Below are 22,407 nucleotides of genomic sequence, written 5' to 3'. Positions count from 1 at the left end.
GATCCTATCTTGCAAGTCTATAGTCACCTACTATGTGTTATGATCCGGCAACCCCGAAGTGACAATAATTGGGACCACTCCCTGTGATGACCGTGGTTTGAGGAGTTCATGTATTCACTATGTGCTAATGCTTTGTTCCGGTTCTCTATTAAAAGGAGAACTTAATATCCCTAAGTTTCCAATAGGACCCCGCTGCCATGGGAGGGTAGGACAAAAGATGTCATGCAAGTTCTTTTCCATAAGCACGTATGACTATATACGGAATACATGCCTACATTACATTGATGAATTGGAGCTAGTTCTGTGTCACCCTATGTTATGACTGATACATGATGAACCGCATCCAGCATAATTATCCATCACTGATCCGGTGCCTACGAGTTTTCCATATACTGGTTCTCGCTTATTTACTTTCCCACTACTACTGTTACAATCACTACAAAATACCAAAAACAATACTTTTGTTGTCTTTACTTTTGTTGCCGTTACCACTACTATCATATTACTTTGCTACTAAACACTTTGCTGCAGATACTAAGTTTCCAGGTGTGGTTGAATTGACAACTCAACTGCTAATACTTGAGAATATTCTTTGGCTCCCCTTGTGACGAATCAATAAATTTGGGTTAAATACTCTACCCTCGAAAGTTGTTGCGATCCCCTATACTTGTGGGTTATCAAGACTAATTTCTGGCGCCGTTGCCGGGGAGCATAGCTCTATTCTTTGAGTCACTTGGGATTTATATCTACTTATCATTATGAAGAACTTGAGATCCAAAAACCAAGATCTATCCCTCAACTACGAGGGGAGGTAAGGAACTGCCATCTAGCTCTGCACTTGATTCACCTTCTGTTATGAGTAAGCTAGCGACACCTACACCTGCTTCTGCTATTCGTTCTGATATGTCGCATGTTATTGATGATGCCACTTCTGGTATGCATGATACTTATGATGAAACTGCTTCTATGCCTGATACTACTGTGCCCCTTGGTGAATTTCTTGATGAACAAATTGCTAGGGCTAGAGAAAAAGAAATTGTTGAATCTGAATACGATCATGATAGTGATGATGAAAATATGCTTGTTATTCCCGAGGGCTATCTTTTTGATATGGAGTCTTCTGCCGCTATTTTTGCTTGCAAAGATAGATATGAGCTGAAGAGGTTATTAATTAAATGGAACAAAGAATCACTTAGAGATAAAATGAGACCCGACCCTGCTTTTTCTACTTCACCTATATGTGTTCCTGATAAGGATTATGAATTCTATGTTACCTAAAATGATATAGCTACCCTGTTTACTAATGATGAGAGATCGCGTTACTTTTATATACTCAAAATATTTCCGTTCTCATTAAAGGGTGATGCTAAGATATGGTTTAATTCTCTTGATCCTGGTTGTGTGCGTAGTCCCCAGGATATGATTTATTACTTCTCTGCTAAATATTTCCCTGCTCGTAAGAAACAAGCTGCTTTGAGGGAAATATACAACTTTGTGCAAATTAAAGAAGAGAGTCTTCCACAAGCTTGGGGGAGGCTTCTCAAGTTACTTAATGCTTTGCCTGATCATCCTCTTAGGAAACCCGAAATACTTGATATCTTTTATAATGGACTAACCAATGCTTCTAGAGATTACCTGGATAGTTGTGCTGGTTCTCTTTTCAGGGAAAGAACACCGGATGAAGCTGAAATCTTATTGAATAATATGTTGACAAATGAAAATAATTGGGCACCTCCTGAGCCAGCTCCTGAGCCAGCTCCTGCTCCAATTACTGAGTCTATTCCTAAATCAACTCTGAAGAAGAGAGGTGTTCTATTTCTCAGTCCTGAAGATATGCAAGAGGCAAAGAAATCTATGAAAGAGAAAGGTATTAAAGCTGAAGACGTTAAGAATTTACCTCCTATTGAAGAAATACATGGTCTTAATGTATCGCCTGTTGAAGCAACATATGATCTCAATTCTTTATTTATTGAAGAACCTCCTGACCCCGATATCCTGACACAGGTAGTAAAGGTAAATTCTCTCTATAGATATGATAAAGATGAAGTTCCTCCTACTAAAATTGCTAGTCAGTGCTTGGATGAGTTTGATAACTTTATGTATAAACAAAATGACTTCAATGCTTATTTTGGTAGACAATTAAAATAAAATGCTTATATGATTAGACGCTTGGGTGATTATATGGCTAATATTAAAGATGAACTTAAACTTGTTAGCAAACATGCTTCTATGGTTACCACTCAAGTAGAACAAGTGCTTAAAGCTCAAAAAGAAGTGCTTGATGAAATGAATAGTAAGAAAAATGATTATGCTGTTAGAGTGGCTACTAGAACTGGTAGAATGACTCAGGAACCTTTGTATCCTGAAGGCCACCCTAAGAGAATCGAGCAAGATTCTCAGAGAAATAATATTGATGTTCCTAGTTCTTCTAAAAAGAAGAAAAAGAAAAATGATAGAACTGTGCAAACTTCTAGTGAACCTATTGCTGAACCACCTGATAATCCAAATGATATATATATGTCTGATGCTGAAACACAATCTGGTAACGAACATGAACCTAATGAAAATGTTAATAATGATGTTCATGATGATGCTCAACCTAGTAATGACAATGATGTAGAAATTGAACCTGCTGTTGATCTTGATAACCCACAATCAAAGAATCAACGTTATGATAAAGGAGACTTTGTTGCTAGGAAACATGGTAAAGAAAGGGAACCTTGGGTTCAGAAACCCACGACTTTTCCTCCAAAACCATCCAAGAAAAAGGATGATGAGGATTTTGAGCGCTTTGCTGAAATGATTAGGCCTATCTTTTTGCGTATGCAATTAACTGATGTGCTCAAAACAAATCCTTATGCTAAATACATGAAAGATATTAATACAAATAAAAGAAAGATACCGGAAGCTGAAATTTCCACCATGCTTGCTAATTATACTTTTAAAGGTGGAATACCAAAGAAACTTGGAGATCCATGAGTACCTACTATACCATGCTCCATTAAAAGAAACTATGTTAAAACTGCTTTATGTGATCTTGGAGCCGGTGTTAGTGTTATGCCTCTCTCTTTATATCGTAGACTTGACTTGAATAAGTTGACACCAACTGAAATATATTTGCAAATGGCTGATAAATCAACTGCTATACCTGTCAGCATTTCTGAGGATGTGCCTGTTGTGGTTGCAAACGTTACTACTTTAACGGACTTTGTTATTCTTGATATTCCTGAGGACGATAGTATGTCTATTATTCTTGGAAGACCTTTTCTTAATACTACATGGGCTGTTATTGATTGCACTAAAGGCAATGCCACTTTTCATGTTAATGGTAATGAGCATACGGTACACTTTCCGAGGAAACAACCTCAAGTTCATAGTATCAATTCTATCAGAAAAATTCCATCGATTATATTTGGAGGTTTTGAATTTCCTCTTCCTACTGTCAAGAAGAAATATGATATACTTATTGTTGGGGATGTGCATATCCCCGTTGAGGTAACCTAGTGTTATTCGAAATTTCTCCGGTTTCATGTTAATCGGAATGAGTTTGTTAACAAGACTTGATCAACCTTGTTAGTGGATTCCTTTTGACGAGCATGAGATGGATGACACTAGAAGCACAACCTTCTGTACCCTCTCTATACTTTCTGTTAATTGTAGAAATAAAGTAAAAATAGTATTTATTTGTCTGTTTCCTGGCTTATCCGTGCAATATAAAAATATCCCGAAAATAAAAGTCCTTAGAATAACATGCCAATTTAATATGATTTTTTCGAGAATATTTGAGGATTTATTGTGCAAAAATTATCGCAGGAGGAGCTGCCACCTGACCACGAGGGTGGTGGGCGCCCCCCCCCCCTCTAGGGCGCGCCCCCTGCCTCGTGGGCCCACGGTGGCCCTCCTCCACTTATCCCAGCACCCATCTTCTTCCTCTATCTCACACAAACCCGAAAAACCAACTCAAGCACGAGTTCCAGCCACTTTTGTTGTGATTTTCGATCTCCCTACTCAAAGCACCTCTCGCAAAACTGCTTGGGGAGATTGTTCCTTGGTATGTGACTCCTCTATTGGTCCAATTAGTTTTTGTTCTAGTTCTTTATTCTTTGCAAATTTGTGTTGCATAGGTGACCATGTTCTTGAGCTTGCATGTCAAATTTATATGGTTCCAAGTAGTTCTAATGCTTGATATAGGCTCTAGGCACTTGTAGGAATAGTTGCTATCAGTTTTATTGAAGTTGGTTCACTTCTGTTTGAAGTTACTAAACAGAATATTTCAGAATATAATGAGGAGATTCTTGAGGGGCTCATCGAGCCAAAGCTCGAAGGAAAAGGCACCGAAGCCTAAGTATAATTTGCCACGCACCGCGGAGATTCGGGCGTGTGAATGGCCCTCTGATGATTTCTTGAGAGCAGCCGGTATCTCTGAAGATTTTCATGAATTGGCTCACAATGCAGGCCTCACCGCTTTCCTCCACGACCAATGCGATCAGTATCTCTTATTCACAAATAACTTTGTGCAAAACTTTCATTTTCATTCTAGGAACTCACCACCCACGGTGGAGTTTTATTTATATGATGAGCATAAGGAGATGTCACTTTATGATTTCTGTCGGATTTGTTTAGTCCCTTTTGAGGGCAAGACAGAAGAACCACATCATGATGATGTGGGGGGGGGGTTTATTAATAATATCACTATAGGAGAAACCAGGAAGGTTTCTGATGCACGAATCACTAGCATACATTTTCCTGTTTTACATTACTTTGCATTATTTGCTAGTCGTTGTTTAATTGGATGCGGAAACTGTGGAAACCTTAGTATCCCTGACATAATTATTCTACTCCAAGGTTTATACAGTGATAACACTTTTAGTGTGGGTGGTATTATTGCTAGATGGTTAAATATGAACCGTACTAAGGGCCCCATCTTTGGAGGCATCTATGCTACACACCTAGCCGCGCATTTTAACATACCTATTAGGCATGCTGAGAAGGAAGAAAAGGTGCTACCCCGTGTTTATCTAGATCATAAAAGTATGGTGGCACATGATTTTATTGTTAAGAATAGGGCAGGAGAGCTTAAATATCAATTGTTCTTTAATAAACATCATCCTGAGACTATTACCTTGCCTGCTCCTTCTTTGTTTGATTTGACTGCAGGCACGTACCTTGTTTCGTTGACGGCTATTCACGCCTACCGGAACCCTGCACCAGTCGAGGAGCCAGAACCGGAACCACAATTTGATCCTTCATGACAGTCTAACTATCAGTGGGATCCGGAGATGATTGCCGGCCAGTGGCAATCGGAGCCTTCTTCTTCCTCATCACAGTACGACCCCAACAACTATTATTATGGATATCCGCCAGACCAGCCATGGCCATAGACCAACTTAGGCCAAAAGCCTAAGCTTGGGGGGTACGTATTTCTCACCGACATTACATTTATGTTCACACACACTCATTGCTAGATGTCGGTGCTCATACTTTTTCATTGTATCATCCATGCTAGTTTATTTCCCTTTTCCTGCTTTTTTCTTGTGTGTTTGTTAAACCTTAAGAAAAAAACAAAAAAAATTAGTTGTAGCTTAATGTCTACTACACAACCTTCTTCTTGTAGACGATGTTGGGCCTCCAAGTGCAGAGGTTTGTAGGACAGTAGCAAATTTCCCTCAAGTGGATGACCTAAGGTTTATCAATCCGCAGGAGGCGTAGGATGAAGATGGTCTCTCTCAAGCAACCCTGCAACCAAATAACAAAGAGTATCTTGTGTCCACAACACACCCAATACAATGGTAAATTGTATAGGTGCACTAGTTCGGCGAAGAGATGGTGATACAAGTGGTATATGGATAGTAGATATGAGTATTTGTAATCTGAAATAATAAAAACAGCAAGGTAACAAGTGATAAAAGTGAGCATAAACGGTATTGCAATGTGTGGAAATAAGGGCTAGGGTACATACTTTCGCTAGTGTAAGTTCCCTCAACAATACTAACATAATTGGATCACATAACTATCCCTCAACGTGCAACAAAGAGTCACTCCAAAGTCACTAATAGCGGAGAACGAACGAAGAGATTATGGTAGGGTACGAAACCACCTCAAAGTTATTCTTTCCAATCAATCCGTTGGGCTATTCCTATAAGTGTCACAAACAACCCTAGAGTTCGTACTAGAATAACACCTTAAGACGCAAATCAACCAAAACCCTAATGTCACCTAGATACTCCATTGTCACCTCAAGTATCCGTGGGTATGATTATACGATATGCATCACACAATCTCAGATTCATCTATTCAACCAACACAAAGGACCTCAAAGAGTGCCCCAAAGTTTCTACCGGAGAATCACGACGAAAACGTGTGCCAACCCCTATGCATAGATTCATGAACCCGCAAGTTGCTCACCAAAACATACATCAAGTGGCACGTGGTATCCCATTGTCACCACAGATACGCACGGCAAGACATACATCAAGTGTTCTCAAATCTTTCAAGACTCAATCCGATAAGATAACTTTAAAGGGGAAACTCAATTCGTTACAAGAGAGAAGAGGGGGAGGAGAAACATAAGATCCAACTATAATAGCAAAGCTCGCGATACATCAAGATCGTGCCAAATCAAGAACACGAGAGAGAGAGAGAGAGAGAGAGAGAGAGAGATCAAACACATAGCTACTGGTACATACCCTCAGCCCCGAGGGAGAACTACTCCCTCCTCGTCATGGAGAGCGTCGGTATGATGAAGATGGCCATCGATGAGGGATCCCCCCTCCGGCAGGGTGCCGGAACAGGGTCCCGATTGACTTTTGGTGGCTACGGAGGCTTCTGGCGGTGGAACTCCCGATCTATGTTGCGTTCTGGAAGTTTTAGGGTACGTGGATATATTGGGTGCAGGGATAACGTCGGAGGAGCCATGGGGGCCCCACGAGACAGGGGGGCGCGCCCCCCACCCTCGTGAGCACCTCGTGTCTCCCCTGACGTGGGGTCCAAGTCCATCACGTGTGTTTCCTTCCAAAAATAACTTCTCCAGTTGATTTCGTTCCGTTTCGACTCCATCCGATATTCCTTTTCTTCAAAACACTGAAATAGGCATAAAACAGCAAATCTGGGCTGGGCCTCCGGTTAATAGGTTAGTCCCAAAAATAATATAAAAGTGGATAATAAAACCCAATATTGCCCAAAATAGTAGATAATATAGCATGGAGCAATCAAAAATTATAGATACGTTAGAGACGTATCAAGCATCCCCAAGCTTAATTCCTGCTCGTCCTCGAGTAGGTAAATGATAAAAAGATAATTTTTGATGTGGAATGCTAGTTGGCATAATTTCAATGTAATTCTTCTTAATTGTGGCAAGAATATTCAGATCCATAAGATTCAAGACAAAAGTTCATATTGACATAGAAATAATAATACTTCAAGCATACTAACTAAGCAATTATGTCTTCTCAAAATAACATGGCCAAAGAAAGCTATCCCTACAAAATCATATAGTCTGGCTATGCTCCATCTTCACCACACAAAATATTTAAATCATGCACAACCCCGATGACAAGCCAAGCAATTGTTTCATACTTTAGTAATCTCAAACTTATAAACCTTCACGCAATACATGAGCGTGAGCCATGGATATAGCACTATGGGTGGAATAGAATAATGAGGGGGTTATGTGGATAAGACAAAAAGGAGAAAGTCTCACATCAACGAGGCTAATCAATGGGCTATGGAGATGTCCATCGATTGATGTTAATGCAAGGAGTAGGGATTGCCATGCAACGGATGCACTAGAGCTATAAATGTATGAAAGCTCAACAGAAGAAACTAGTGGGTGTGCATCCAACTTGCTTGCTCACGAAGACCTAGGGCATTTGAGGAAGCCCATTGTTGGAATATACAAGCCAAGTTCTATAATGAAAATTCCCACTAGTATGTGAAAGTGATAACTCAAGAGACTCTCTATCATGAAGATCATGGTGCTACTTTGAAGCACAAGTGTGGAAAAAGGATAGTAGCATTGTCCCTTTTATTATTTATTTATTTATTTATTTATTTGGCCTTTCTTCCTTTTTTGGCCTTTATATTTTTTTGGGACAATGCTCTATTGAATGATGATCATCACACTTCTATTTATTTACAACTCAATGATTACAACTCGATACTAGAACAAAGTATGACTCTATATGAATGCCTCCGGCGGTGTACCGGGATATGCAATGAATCAAGAGTGACATGTATGAAAGAATTATGAATGGTGGCTTTGCCACAAATACGATGTCAACTACATGATCATGCAAAGCAATATGACAATGATGATGCGTGTCATGATGAATGGAATGGTGGAAAGTTGCATGGCAATATATCTCGGAATGGCTATGGAAATGCCATAATAGGTAGGTATGGTGGCTGTTTTGAGGAAGATATAAGGAGGTTTATGTGTGACAGAGCGTATCATATCACGGGGTTTGGAAGCACCGGCGAAGTTTGCACCAACTCTCAATGTGAGAAAGGGCAATGCACGGTACCGAAGAGGCTAGCAAGGATGGAAGGGTGAGAGTGCGTATAATCCATGGACTCAACATTAGTCATAAAGAACTCACATACTTATTGCAAAAATCAACAAGTCATCAAAAACCTCGGCACTATGCGCATGCTCCTAGGGGGGTAGATTGGTAGGAAAAGACCATCGCTCGTCCCCGACCACCACTCATAAGGAAGACAATCAATAAATAAATCATGCTCCGACTTCATCACATAACGGTTCACCATACGTGCATGCTACGGGAATCACAAACTTCAACACAAGTATTTCTCAAATTCATAACCGCTCAACCAGCATGACTCTAATATCACCATCTCCATATCTCAAAACAATCATCAAGTATCAAACTTCTCTTAGTATTCAACACACTCATAAGAGAATTTTATTATTCTTGAATACCTAGCATATTAGGATTTTAAGCAAATTACCATGCTATCAAGACTCTCAAAATAATATAAGTGAAGCATGAGAGTTTATCTATTTCTTCAAAATAAAACTACCACCATGCTCTAAAGGGTATAAGTGAAGCACTAGAGCAAACGACAAACTACTCCGAAAGATATAAGTGAAGATCAATGAGTAGTTCAATAATTATGCAACTATGTGAATACTCTCTAACATTTAATAATTTCAGATCTTGGTATTTTATTCAAACAGCAAGCAAAGCTAAAGAAAATAAAATGACGCTCCAAGCAAAACACATATCATGTGGCGAATAAAAATATAGCTCCAAGTAAAGTTACCGATGAACGAAGACGAAAGAGGGGATGCCTTCCGGGGCATCCCCAAGCTTAGGCTTTTGGTTGTCCTTGAATATTACCTTGGGGTTCCTTGGGAATACCCAAGCTTAGGCTCTTGCCACTCCTTATTCCATAGTCCATCGAATCCTTACCCAAAACTTGAAAACTTCACAACACAAAACTTAACAGAAAACTCGTGAGCTCCGTTAGCGAAAGAAAACAAAACACCACTTCAAGGTACTGTAATGAACTCATTCTTTATTTATATTGGTGTTAAACCTACTGTATTCCAACTTCTCTATGGTTTATAAACTCTTTTACTAGCCATAGATTCATCAAAATAAGCAAACAACACAATGAAAACAGAATCTGTCAAAAACAGAACAGTCTGTAGTAATATGGATCAAACGTATACTTCTGGGACTCATAAAATTCTCAAATAAATTGCTGGACCTGAGGAATTTATCTATTGATCATCTCCAAAAATAATTAACTAAATATCACTCTCCAAATAAAAATGGCAGCAATTCTCGTGAGCGCTAAAGTTTCTGTTTTTTACAGCATGATCAACAAGACTTTCCCAAAGTCTTCCCAAAGGTTCTACTTGGCACAAACACTACCACATCTAAACAGAGGCTAGATGAATTATTTATTACTAAACAGGAACAAAAATAAAATTGGGTTGCCTCCCAACAAGCGTTATCGTTTAACGCCCCTAGCTAGGCATGATGATTTCAATGATGCTCACATAAAAGATAAGAATTGTAACATAAAGAGAGCATCATGAAGAATATGACTAGCACATTTAAGTCTAACACTCTTCCTATGCATAGGTATTTTGTGAGCAAACAACTTACGGGAACAATAATCAACTAGCATAGGAAGGCATAACAAGTATAACTTCAAAACTTTAAGCACATAGAGAGGAAACTTGATATTATTGCAATTCCTACAAGCATATATTCCTCCCTCATAATAATTTTCAGTAGCATCATGAATGAATTCAAAAATATAACCAGCACCTAAAGCATTCTTTTCATGATCTACAAGCATAGAAATTTTATTACTCTCCACATAAGCAAAATTCTTCTCTTGAATAGTAGTGGGAGCAAACTCAACAAGGCAACTATCATGGGATTGAAAATTCAAATCAAGATGACAAGTTTCATTGTTATCATTATTTTTTAAAGCATATGTGTCATCACAATAATCATCATAGATAGGAGGCATGCTTTCATCATAATAAATTTGCTCATCAAAACTTGGGGGACAAAAAATATCATCTTCATCAAACATAGCTTCCCCAAGCTTGTGGCTTTGCATATCATTAGCATCATAGATATTCAAGGAATTCATACTAACAACATTGCAATCATGCTCATCATTCAAATACTTAGTGCCAAACATTTTTATAGATTTCTTCTTCTAGCACTTGAGCACAATTATCCTTTCCATCATACTCACAAAAGATATTAAAAAGGTGAAGCGTATGAGACAAACTCAATTCCATTTTTTTATAGTTTTCTTTTATAAACTAAACTAGTGATAAAACAAGAAACTAAAAGACTCGATTACAAGATCTAAAGATATACCTTCAAGCACTCACCTCCCCGGCAACAGCGCCAGAAAAGTGTTGGGTAACGTTGCAGAAAATAAAAAATTTCCTACTCGTTTCACCAAGATCATCTAGGAGTTCATCTAGCAACGAGTGAATAGATGCATCTACATACCTTGTAGATCGCGAGCGGAAGCGTTCAAAGAATGGGGATGATGTAGTCGAACACGACGTGATCCAAATCACCGGAGATCCTAGCACCGAACGGACGGCACCTCCGCGTTCAACACACGTACGGAAACAGCCACGTCTCCTCCTTCTTGATCCAGCAAGGGAGGGAGGAGAGGTTGAGGGAGATGGCACCAGCAGCAGCACGACGGCGTGGTGTTGATGGAGCTGCAGTACTCCGGCAGAGCTTCGCTAAGCAATAAGGAGGTGGAGGAGGTGTTGGGGAGGGAGAAGGAGGCAACCTAAGGCCAAGGACTCAAGGTATGAAGTCCCTCCTCTCCCCCACTATATATAGGGGTGCCAAGGGGGGGTGGCCGGCCCTAGGAGATCCAATCTCCTAGGGGGTGCGGCGGCCAAGGGGGGTTTCCCTCCCCCCCAAGGCACCTAGGAGGTGCCTTACCCTCCTAGGACTCTTTCCCCCTTAAACCCTAGGCGCATGGGCTTATGTGGGGCTGGTGCCCTTGGCCCAAGAAGGCCAAGGCGCACCCCCTACAGCCCATGTGGCCCCCGGGGATGGGTGGCCCCACCCGGTGGGCCCCCGGGACCCCTCCGGTGGTCCCGGTACAATACCGATAACCCCGAAACTTGTCCCGATGCCCGAAACAGGACTTCCCATATATAAATCTTTACCTCCGGACCATTCTAGAACTCCTCGTGACGTCCGGGATCTCATCCGGGACTCCGAACAACATTCGGGTTACTGCATATACATATCCCTACAACCCTAGCGTAACTGAACCTTAAGTGTGTAGACCCTACGGGTTCGGGAGACATGTAGACATGACCGAGATCGCTCTCCGGTCAATAACCAACAGCGGGATCTGGATACCCATGTTGGCTCCCACATGCTCCACGATGATCTCATCGGATGAACCACGATGTCGAGGATTTAATCAACCCCGTATGCAATTCCCTTTGTCAATCGATATGTTACTTGCCCGAGATTCGATCGTCGGTATCCCAATACCTCGTTCAATCTTGTTACCGGCAAGTCACTTTACTCGTACCGTAATGCATGATCCCGTGACCAAACACTTGGTCACTTTGAGCTCATTATGATGATGCATTACTGAGTGGGCCCAGTGATATCTCTCCGTCATACGGAGTGACAAATCCCAGTCTCGATCCATATAAAACAATAGATACTTTCGGAGATACCTGTAGTGCACCTTTATAGTCACCCAGTTATGTTGTGACGTTTGATACACCCAAAGCACTCCTACGGCATCCAGGAGTTATACGATCTCATGGTCGAAGGAAGAGATACTTTGACATTGCAAAAACTCTAGCAAACGAACTATACGATCTTGTGCTATGTTTAGGATTGGGTCTTGTCCATCACATCATTATCCTAATGATGTGATCCCGTTATCAATGACATCCAATGTCCATAGCCAGGAAACCATGACTATCTATTGATCAACGAGCTAGTCAACTAGAGGCTTACTAGGGACATGTTGGTGTCTGTTATTCACACATGTATTACGATTTCCAGATAACACAATTATAGCATGAATAAAGACAATTATCATGAACAAAGAAATATAATAATAATGCTTTTATTATTGCCTCTAGGGCATATTTCCAACAGTCTCCCACTTGCACTAGAGTCAATAATCTAGTTACATTGTGATGAATCGAACACCCATGGAATTCTGGTGTTGATCATGTTTTGCTCTTGGGAGAGGTTTAGTCAACGGATCTGCTACATTCAGGTCCGTATGTACTTTACAAATCTCTATGTCTCCATCTTGAACATTTTCACGAATGGAGTTGAAGCGACGCTTGATGTGCCTTGTCTTCTTGTGAAACCTGGGCTCCTTGGCAAGTGCAATAGCTCCAGTGTTGTCACAGAAGAGCTTGATCGGCCCCGACGCATTGGGTATGACTCCTAGGTCGGTGATGAACTCCTTCACCCATATTGCTTCATGTGCTGCCTCCGAGGCTGCCATGTACTCCGCTTCACATGTAGATCCCGCCACGACGCTCTGCTTGCAACTGCACCAGCTTACTGCCCCACCATTCAAAATATACACGTATCCGGTTTGTGACTTAGAGTCATCCAGATCTGTGTCGAAGCTAGCGTCGACGTAACCTTTTACGACGAGCTCTTCGTCACCTCCATAAACGAGAAACATTTCCTTAGTCCTTTTCAGGTACTTCAGGATATTCTTGACCGCTGTCCAGTGTTCCTTGCCGGGATTACTTTGGTACCTTCCTACCAAACTTACGGCAAGGTTTACATCAGGTCTGGTACACAGCATGGCATACATAATAGAACCTATGGCTGAGGCATAGGGGATGACACTCATCTCTTCTATCTCTGCTGCCGTGGTCGACATTGAGCTGAGCTCAATTTCACACCTTGCAAAACAGGCAAGAACCCTTTCTTGGACTGATCCATTTTGAACTTCTTCAAAATCTCATCAAGATATGTGCTTTGTGAAAGACCTATGAGGCATCTTGATCTATCCCTATAGATCTTGATGCCTAATATATAAGCAGCTTCTCCAAGGTCCTTCATTGAAAAACTCTTATTCAAGTAGGCCTTAATGCTGTCCAAAAGTTCTATATCATTTCCCATCAAAAGTATGTCATCTACATATAGTACGAGAAATGCTATAGAGCTCCCACTCACTTTCTTGTAAACACAGGCTTCTCCATAAGTCTGTGTAAACCCAAACGCTTTGATCATCTCATCAAAACGAATGTTCCAACTCCGAGATGCTTGCACCAGCCCATAAATCGAGCGTTGGAGCTTGCACACCTTGTCAGCATTTTTAGGATCGACAAAACCTTCCGGCTGCATCATATACAATTCTTCCTTAAGGAAACCATTAAGGAATGCCGTTTTGACGTCCATTTGCCAAATTTCATAATCATAAAATGCGGCAATTGCTAACATGATTCGGACGGACTTCAGCTTCGCTACCGGTGAGAAAGTCTCATCGTAGTCAACCCCTTGAACTTGTCGATAACCCTTAGCGATAAGCCGAGCTTTATAGATGGTCACATTACCATCCGCGTCTGTCTTCTTCTTAAAGATCCATTTATTTTCTATGGCTCGCCGTTCTACGGGCAAGTCAGTCAAAGTCCATACTTCGTTTTCATACATGGATCCTATCTCGGATTTCATGGCTTCTAGCCATTTGTCGGAATCCGGACCCGCCATCGCTTCTTCATAGTTCGAAGGTTCACCGTTGTCTAACAACATGATTTCCAAGACAGGGTTGCCGTACCACTCTGGTGCGGAACGTGTCCTCGTGGACCTTCGAATTTCAGTAGGAGCTTGATCTGAAGTATCTTGATCTTTATCATTAACTTCCTCTCTAGTCGGTGCAGGCACCTCAGGAACATTTTCTTGAGTTGCGCCATTTTCTGGTTCAAGAGGTAATACTTCATCAAGCTCTACTTTCCTCCCACTTACTTCTTTCGAGAGAAACTCTTTCTCCAGAAAGGACCCATTCTTGGCAACAAAGATCTTGCCTTCGGATCTGAGGTAGAAGATATACCCAACAGTTTCTTTAGGGTATCCTATGAAGACGCATTTTTCCGATTTGGGTTCGAGCTTTTCAGGTTGAAGTTTCCTGACATAAGCATCGCATCCCCAAACTTTTAGAAATGACAGCTTAGGTTTCTTCCCAAACCATAATTCATACGGTGTCGTCTCAACGGATTTCGACGGGGCCCTATTTAAAGTGAATGCGGCAGTCTCTAAAGCATAGCCCCAAAAAGATAGTGGTAAATCGGCAAGAGACATCATAGATCGCACCATATCTAATAGAGTGCGATTACGACGTTCGGACACACCATTACGCTGAGGTGTTCCAGGCGGCGTGAGTTGTGAAACTATTCCACATTTTCTTAAGTGTGTACCAAACTCGTGACTCAAGTATTCTCCTCCACGATCTGATCGTAGAAACTTGATTTTCCTGTCACGTTGATTCTCAACTTCACTCTGAAATTCCTTGAACTTTTCAAAGGTCTCAGACTTGTGTTTCATTAAGTAGGCATACCCATATCTACTCAAGTCATCAGTGAGGGTGAGAACATAACGATAGCCACCGCGAGCCTCAACACTCATTGGACCGCACACATCAGTATGTATGATTTCCAATAAGTTGGTTGCTCTCTCCATTGTTCCTGAGAATGGAGTCTTGGTCATTTTACCCATGAGGCATGGTTCGCACGTGTCAAATGATTCGTAATCAAGAGACTCTAAAAGTCCATCAGCATGGAGCTTCTTCATGCGTTTGACACCTATGTGACCGAGGCGGCAGTGCCACAAGTATGTGGGACTATCACTATCAATCTTACATCTTTTGGTACTTACACTATGAATATGTGTAGCATTACGCTCGAGATTCATAAAGAATAAACCATTCACCATCGGAGCATGACCATAAAACATATCTCTCATATAAATAGAACAACCATTATTCTCGGATTTAAATGAGTAGCCATCTCGAATTAAACGAGATCCTGATACAATGTTCATGCTCAAACTTGGCACAAAATAACAATTATTGAGGTTCAAGACTAATCCCGTAGGTAAATGTAGAGGTAGAGTGCCGACGGCGATCACATCGACCTTGGAACCATTCCCGACGCGCATCGTCACCTCGTCCTTCGCCAGTCTCCGTTTATTCCGCAGCTCCTGTTGTGTGTTACAGATATGAGCAACGGCACCGGTATCAAATACCCAGGAGTTACTACGATTACTGGTAAGGTACACATCAATTACATGTATATCAAATATACCTTTGGTTTTGCCGGCCTTCTTGTCCGCTAAGTATTTGGGGCAATTCCGCTTCCAGTGACCACTTTCCTTGCAATAAAAACACTCAGTCTCGGGCTTGGGTCCATTCTTTGGCTTCTTCCCGGCAGCTTGCTTGCTGGGCGTGGCAACTACCTTGCCGTCTTTCTTGAAGTTCTTTTTACCCTTGCCCTTCTTGAACTTAGTGGTTTTATTGATCATCAACACTTGATGTTCCTTTCTGACTTCTACCTCTGCTGATTTCAGCATAGCAAATACTTCAGGAATGGTCTTTTCCATCCCCTGCATATTGAAGTTCATCACAAAGCTCTTGTAGCTCGGTGGAAGCGACTGGAGGATTCTGTCAATGACCGCATCATCCGGGAGATTAACTCCCAGCTGAGTCAAGCGGTTATGCAACCCAGACATAGTGAGTATGTGCTCACTGACAGAACTGTTTTCCTCCATCTTACAGCTGAAGAATTTGTCGGAGACTTCATATCTCTCGACCCGGGCATGAGCTTGGAAAACCATTTTCAGCTCTTCGAACATCTCATATGCTCCATGTCTCTCAAAACGCTTTTGGAGCCCCGGCTCTAGGCTGTAAAGCATGCCGCACTGAACGAGGGAGTAGTCATCGGAACGTGCCTGCCAAGCGTTCATAACGTCTTGTTCCGCAGGGAGAACGGGTGCGTCACCAAGCGGTGCTTGTAGGACATAATCTTTCTTGGCAGCTATGAGGATGATCCTCAGGTTCCGGACCCAGTCCGTATAGTTGCTGCCATCGTCTTTCAGCTTGGTTTTCTCTAGGAACGCGTTGAAGTTGAGGACTACGTTGGCCATTTGATCTACAAGACATATTGTAAAAATTTAGACTAAGTTCATTAAGTTCATCTAATCAAATTATAATGAACTCCCACTCAGATTTGACATCCCTTTGGTCATCTAAGTGTTACACGATCCGAGTCGACTAGGCCGTGTCCGATCATCACGTGAGACGGACTAGTCATCGTCGGTGAACATTCTCATGTAGATCGTATCTTCCATACGACTCGTGTTCGACCTTTCGGTCTCCGTGTTCCGAGGCCATGTCTGTACATGCTAGGCTCGTCAAGTTAACCCTAAGTGTTTTCGCTGTGTAAAACTGTCTTACACCCGTTGTATGTGAACGTAAGAATCTATCACACCCGATCATCACGTGGTGCTTCGAAACGACGAACTGTAGCAACGGTGCACAGTTAGGGGAGAACACTTCTTGAAATTTTGTAAGGGATCATCTTATTTACTACCGTCGTTCTAAGTAAACAAGATGCATAAAACATAATAAACATCACATGCAATTATATAAAGTAGTGACATGATATGGCCAATATCATATAGCTCCTTTGATCTTCATCTTCGGGGCTCCATGATCATCTTGTCACCGGCATGACACCATGATCTCCATCATCATGATCTCCATCATCGTGTCTTCATGAAGTTGTCACGCCAACGACTACTTCTACTTCTATGACTAACGCGTTTAGTAATAAAGTAAAGTAGTTTACATGGCGTTCTTTAATGACACGCAGGTCATACAAAAAATAAAGACAACTCCTATGGCTCCTGCCGGTTGTCATACTCATCGACATGCAAGTCGTGATTCCTATTACAATAGCATGAACATCTAATACATGACATATAGATCATTCATCATTCATCACAACTTTGGCCATATCATATCACAAAGCACTTGCTGCAAAAACAAGTTAGACGTCCTCTAATTGTTGTTTGCAAGTTTTACGTGGCTGAAGTAGGGTTCTAGCAAGAACGTTTTCTTACCTACGTGAAACCACAACGTGATTTGTCAACTTCTATTTACCCTTCATAAGGACCCTTTTCATCGAATCCGCTTCAACTAAAGTGGGAGAGACAGACACCCGCCAGCCACCTTATGCAACTTGTGCATGTTAGTCGGTGGAACCGGTCTCACGTAAGCGTACGTGTAAGGTTGGTCCGGGCCGCTTCATCCCACAATACCGCTGAAGCAAGATAAGACTAGTAGCGGCAAGAAAGTTGACAAATCTACGGCCACAACCAATTGTGTTCTACTCGTGCAAGAAGAACTACGCATAGACCTAGCTCATGATGCCACTGTTGGGTAACGTTGCAAAAAATAAAAAATTTCCTACTCGTTTCACCAAGATCATCTAGGAGTTCATCTAGCAACGAGTGAATAGATGCATCTACATACCTTGTAGATCGCGAGCGGAAGCGTTCAAAGAACGGGGATGATGTAGTCGAACACGACGTGATCCAAATCACCGGAGATCCTAGCACCGAACGGACGGCACCTCCGCGTTCAACACACGTACGGAAACAGCCACGTCTCCTCCTTCTTGATCCAGCAAGGGAGGGAGGAGAGGTTGAGGGAGATGGCACCAGCAGCAGCACGACGGCGTGGTGTTGATGGAGCTGCAGTACTCCGGCAGAGCTTCGCTAAGCAATAAGGAGGTGGAGAAGGAGGCAACCTAAGGCCAAGGACTCAAGGTATGAAGTCCCTCCTCTCCCCCACTATATATAGGGGTGCCAAGGGGGGGTGGCCGTCCCTAGGAGATCCAATCTCCTAGGGGGTGCGGCGGCCAAGGGGGGTTTCCCTCCCCCCCAAGGCACCTAGGAGGTGCCTTACCCTCCTAGGACTCTTTCCCCCTTAAACCCTAGGCGCATGGGCTTATGTGGGGCTGGTGCCCTTGGCCCAAGAAGGCCAAGGCGCACCCCCTACAGCCCATGTGGCCCCCGGGGATGGGTGGCCCCACCCGGTGGGCCCCCGGGACCCCTCCGGTGGTCCCGGTACAATACCGATAACCCCGAAACTTGTCCCGATGCCCGAAACAGGACTTCCCATATATAAATCTTTACCTCCGGACCATTCCAGAACTCCTCGTGACGTCCGGGATCTCATCCGGGACTCCGAACAACATTCGGGTTACTGCATATACATATCCCTACAACCCTAGCGTAACTGAACCTTAAGTGTGTAGACCCTACGGGTTCGGGAGACATGTAGACATGACCGAGATCGCTCTCCGGTCAATAACCAACAGCGGGATCTGGATACCCATGTTGGCTCCCACATGCTCCACGATGATCTCATCGGATGAACCACGATGTCGAGGATTTAATCAACCCCGTATGCAATTCCCTTTGTCAATCGATATGTTACTTGCCCGAGATTCGATCGTCGGTATCCCAATACCTCGTTCAATCTTGTTACCGGCAAGTCACTTTACTCATACCGTAATGCATGATCCCGTGACCAAACACTTGGTCACTTTGAGCTCATTATGATGATGCATTACTGAGTGGGCCCAGTGATATCTCTCCGTCATACGGAGTGACAAATCCCAGTCTCGATCCATATAAAACAATAGATACTTTCGGAGATACCTGTAGTGCACCTTTATAGTCACCCAGTTACGTTGTGATGTTTGATACACCCAAAGCACTCCTACGGCATCCAGGAGTTATACAATCTCATGGTCGAAGGAAGAGATACTTTGACATTGCAAAAACTCTAGCAAACGAACTATACGATCTTGTGCTATGTTTAGGATTGGGTCTTGTCCATCACATCATTATCCTAATGATGTGATCCCGTTATCAATGACATCCAATGTCCATAGCCAGGAAACCATGACTATCTATTGATCAACGAGCTAGTCAACTAGAGGCTTACTAGGGACATGTTGGTGTCTGTTATTCACACATGTATTACGATTTCCGGATAACACAATTATAGCATGAATAAAGACAATTATCATGAACAAAGAAATATAATAATAATGCTTTTATTATTGCCTCTAGGGCATATTTCCAACAAAAAGAGCTTGATGTCTACTACACAACCTTCTTCTTGTAGACGTTGTTGGGCCTCCAAGTGCAGAGGTTTGTAGGATAGTAGCGAATTTCCCTCAAGTGGATGACCTAAGGTTTATCAATCCGTAGGAGGCGTAGGATGAAGATGGTCTCTCTCAAGCAACCCTGCAACCAAATAACAAAGAGTCTCTTGTGTCCCCAACACACCCAATACAATGGTAAATTGTATAGGTGCACTAGTTCGGCGAAGAGATGGTGATACAAGTGGTATATGGATAGTAGATATGAGTATTTGTAATCTGAAATAATAAAAACAGCAAGGTAACAAGTGATAAAAGTGAGCATAAACGGTATTGCAATGTGTGGAAATAAGGTCTAGGGTACATACTTTCGCTAGTGTAAGTTCCCTCAACAATAATAACATAATTGGATCACATAACTATCCCTCAACGTGCAACAAAGAGTCACTCCAAAGTCACTAATAGCGGAGAACGAACGAAGAGGTTATGGTAGGGTACGAAACCACCTCAAAGTTATTCTTTCCAATCAATCCGTTGGGCTATTCCTATAAGTGTCACAAACAACCCTAGAGTTCGTACTAGAATAACACCTTAAGACGCAAATCAACCAAAACCCTAATGTCACCTAGATACTCCATTGTCACCTCAAGTATCCGTGGGTATGATTATACGATATGCATCACACAATCTCAGATTCATCTATTCAACCAACACAAAGGACCTCAAAGAGTGCCCCAAAGTTTCTACCGGAGAATCACGACGAAAACGTGTGCCAACCCCTATGCATAGATTCATGAACCCGCAAGTTGGTCAACCAAACATACATCAAGTGGCACGTGGTATCCCATTGTCACCACAGATACGCATGGCAAGACATACATCAAGTGTTCTCAAATCTTTCAAGACTCAATCCGATAAGATAACTTCAAAGGGGGAACTCAATTCGTTACAAGAGAGAAGAGGGGGAGGAGAAACATAAGATCCAACTATAATAGCAAAGCTCGCGATACATCAAGATCGTGCCAAATCAAGAACACGAGAGAGAGAGAGAGAGAGATCAAACACATAGCTACTGGTACATACCCTCAGCCCCGAGGGAGAACTACTCCCCCTCGTCATGGAGAGCGTCGGGATGATGAAGATGGCCATCGGTGAGGGATCCCCCCTCCGGCAGGGTGCTGGAACAAGGTCCCGATTGACTTTTGGTGGCTACGGAGGCTTCTGGCGGCGGAACTCCTGATCTATGTTGCGTTCTAGAAGTTTTAGGGTATGTGGATATATATGGGTGCAGGGAGGACGTTGGAGGCTGTCCTTATCTTCCGTGTTAGGCGGGTTATTCTCAAGAGGAGTGGACTCCGCTCCTCACTCACGAGAAAATGGCTGGTCACCGGGATGCCCAGTCCCATGCTTTAGGCAAACCAAATCAAAATTAATTGCAAACAAAACTCCCCCTGGGACCTGATGTATGTTGGAGGCGCTCGTTGTTTCGAGCAAGCCATGGATTGATGTTTGTTGGTGGAGGGTGAGTATAAACTTTACCATTCTGTTTGGGAACCTCCTATAATGTGTTTAGCATGGAAGATATCGTCATCTCTTAGTTGTTACGTTGACAATGAAAGTATACTGCTCATAATACAATTTATCTCTATTGCAAAACCGAGCTCTGGCACCTCTACAAATCCCTGCTTCCCTCTGCGAAGGGCCTATCAATTTACTTTTATGTTGAGTCATCACCCTCTTATTAAAAAGCACTAGCTGGAGAGCACAGCTGTCATTTGCATTCATCACTATTAATTTATGTTGGGTGTGACTATGATTGTATCTCTTTTACCATGAATTACAATGTCTAGTCAGTCCTTGATCTTTAAAGGTGCTCTGCATTTATGTTTTGCGGTCTCAGAAAGGGCTAGCGAGATACCATCTTGTTATATCATATTATGATTGTTTTGAGAAAGTGTTGTCATCCGAGATTTATTATTATGACTTGCTAGTTGATTATGCTATTGATATGAGTAATTATGAGACCTAAGAATTATTGCAAATGTGGTTAGTTATGATCTATGCTGAAAACTTGAATGCTGGCTTGACATAGTTACAACAACAAGAGCAAACAGAGTTTGTAAAAGTTTTTCTTTCTTTCTTTCAGTTTGTCAACTGAATTGCTTGAGGACAAGCAAGGGTTTAAGCTTGGGGGAGTTGATACTTCTCCTCGTATCTACTTTTCCAAACACTTTTGCCCTTGTTTTGGACTCTAACTTGTATGATTTGAATGGAACTAACCCGGACTGACGCTGTTTTCAGCAGAATTGCCATGGTGTTGTTTTATGTGCAGAAAACAAATATTCTTGGAATGACCTGAAACTCCACGGAACATCTTAGAAAAAATAATAATAAATCCTCGCCAAAGATGAAGACCAGGGGGGCCACACCCATCTCACGAGGGTGCCCCCCCCCCTAGGGCGCGCCCCCCTACCTCGTGGCCCCCCTGGAAACCCTCCGACGCCAACTCCAACTCTATATATTCGCTTTTGGAGAGAGAAAATAAAGGAGAAGAAATCATCGCGTTTTATGATACGGAGCCGCCGCCAAGCCCTAAAACCTCTCGGGAGGGCTGATCTAGAGTCCGTTCGGGGCTCCGGAGAGGGGGATTCGTCGCCGTCATCATCATGAACCATCCTCCATCACCAATTTCATGATGCTCACCGCCGTGCGTG

The sequence above is a fragment of the Triticum aestivum genome, chromosome 5A, assembly GCF_018294505.1.
Source record: "Triticum aestivum cultivar Chinese Spring chromosome 5A, IWGSC CS RefSeq v2.1, whole genome shotgun sequence".
Lineage (NCBI taxonomy): Eukaryota > Viridiplantae > Streptophyta > Magnoliopsida > Poales > Poaceae > Triticum > Triticum aestivum.
This window is presented reverse-complemented; position numbering follows the sequence as displayed.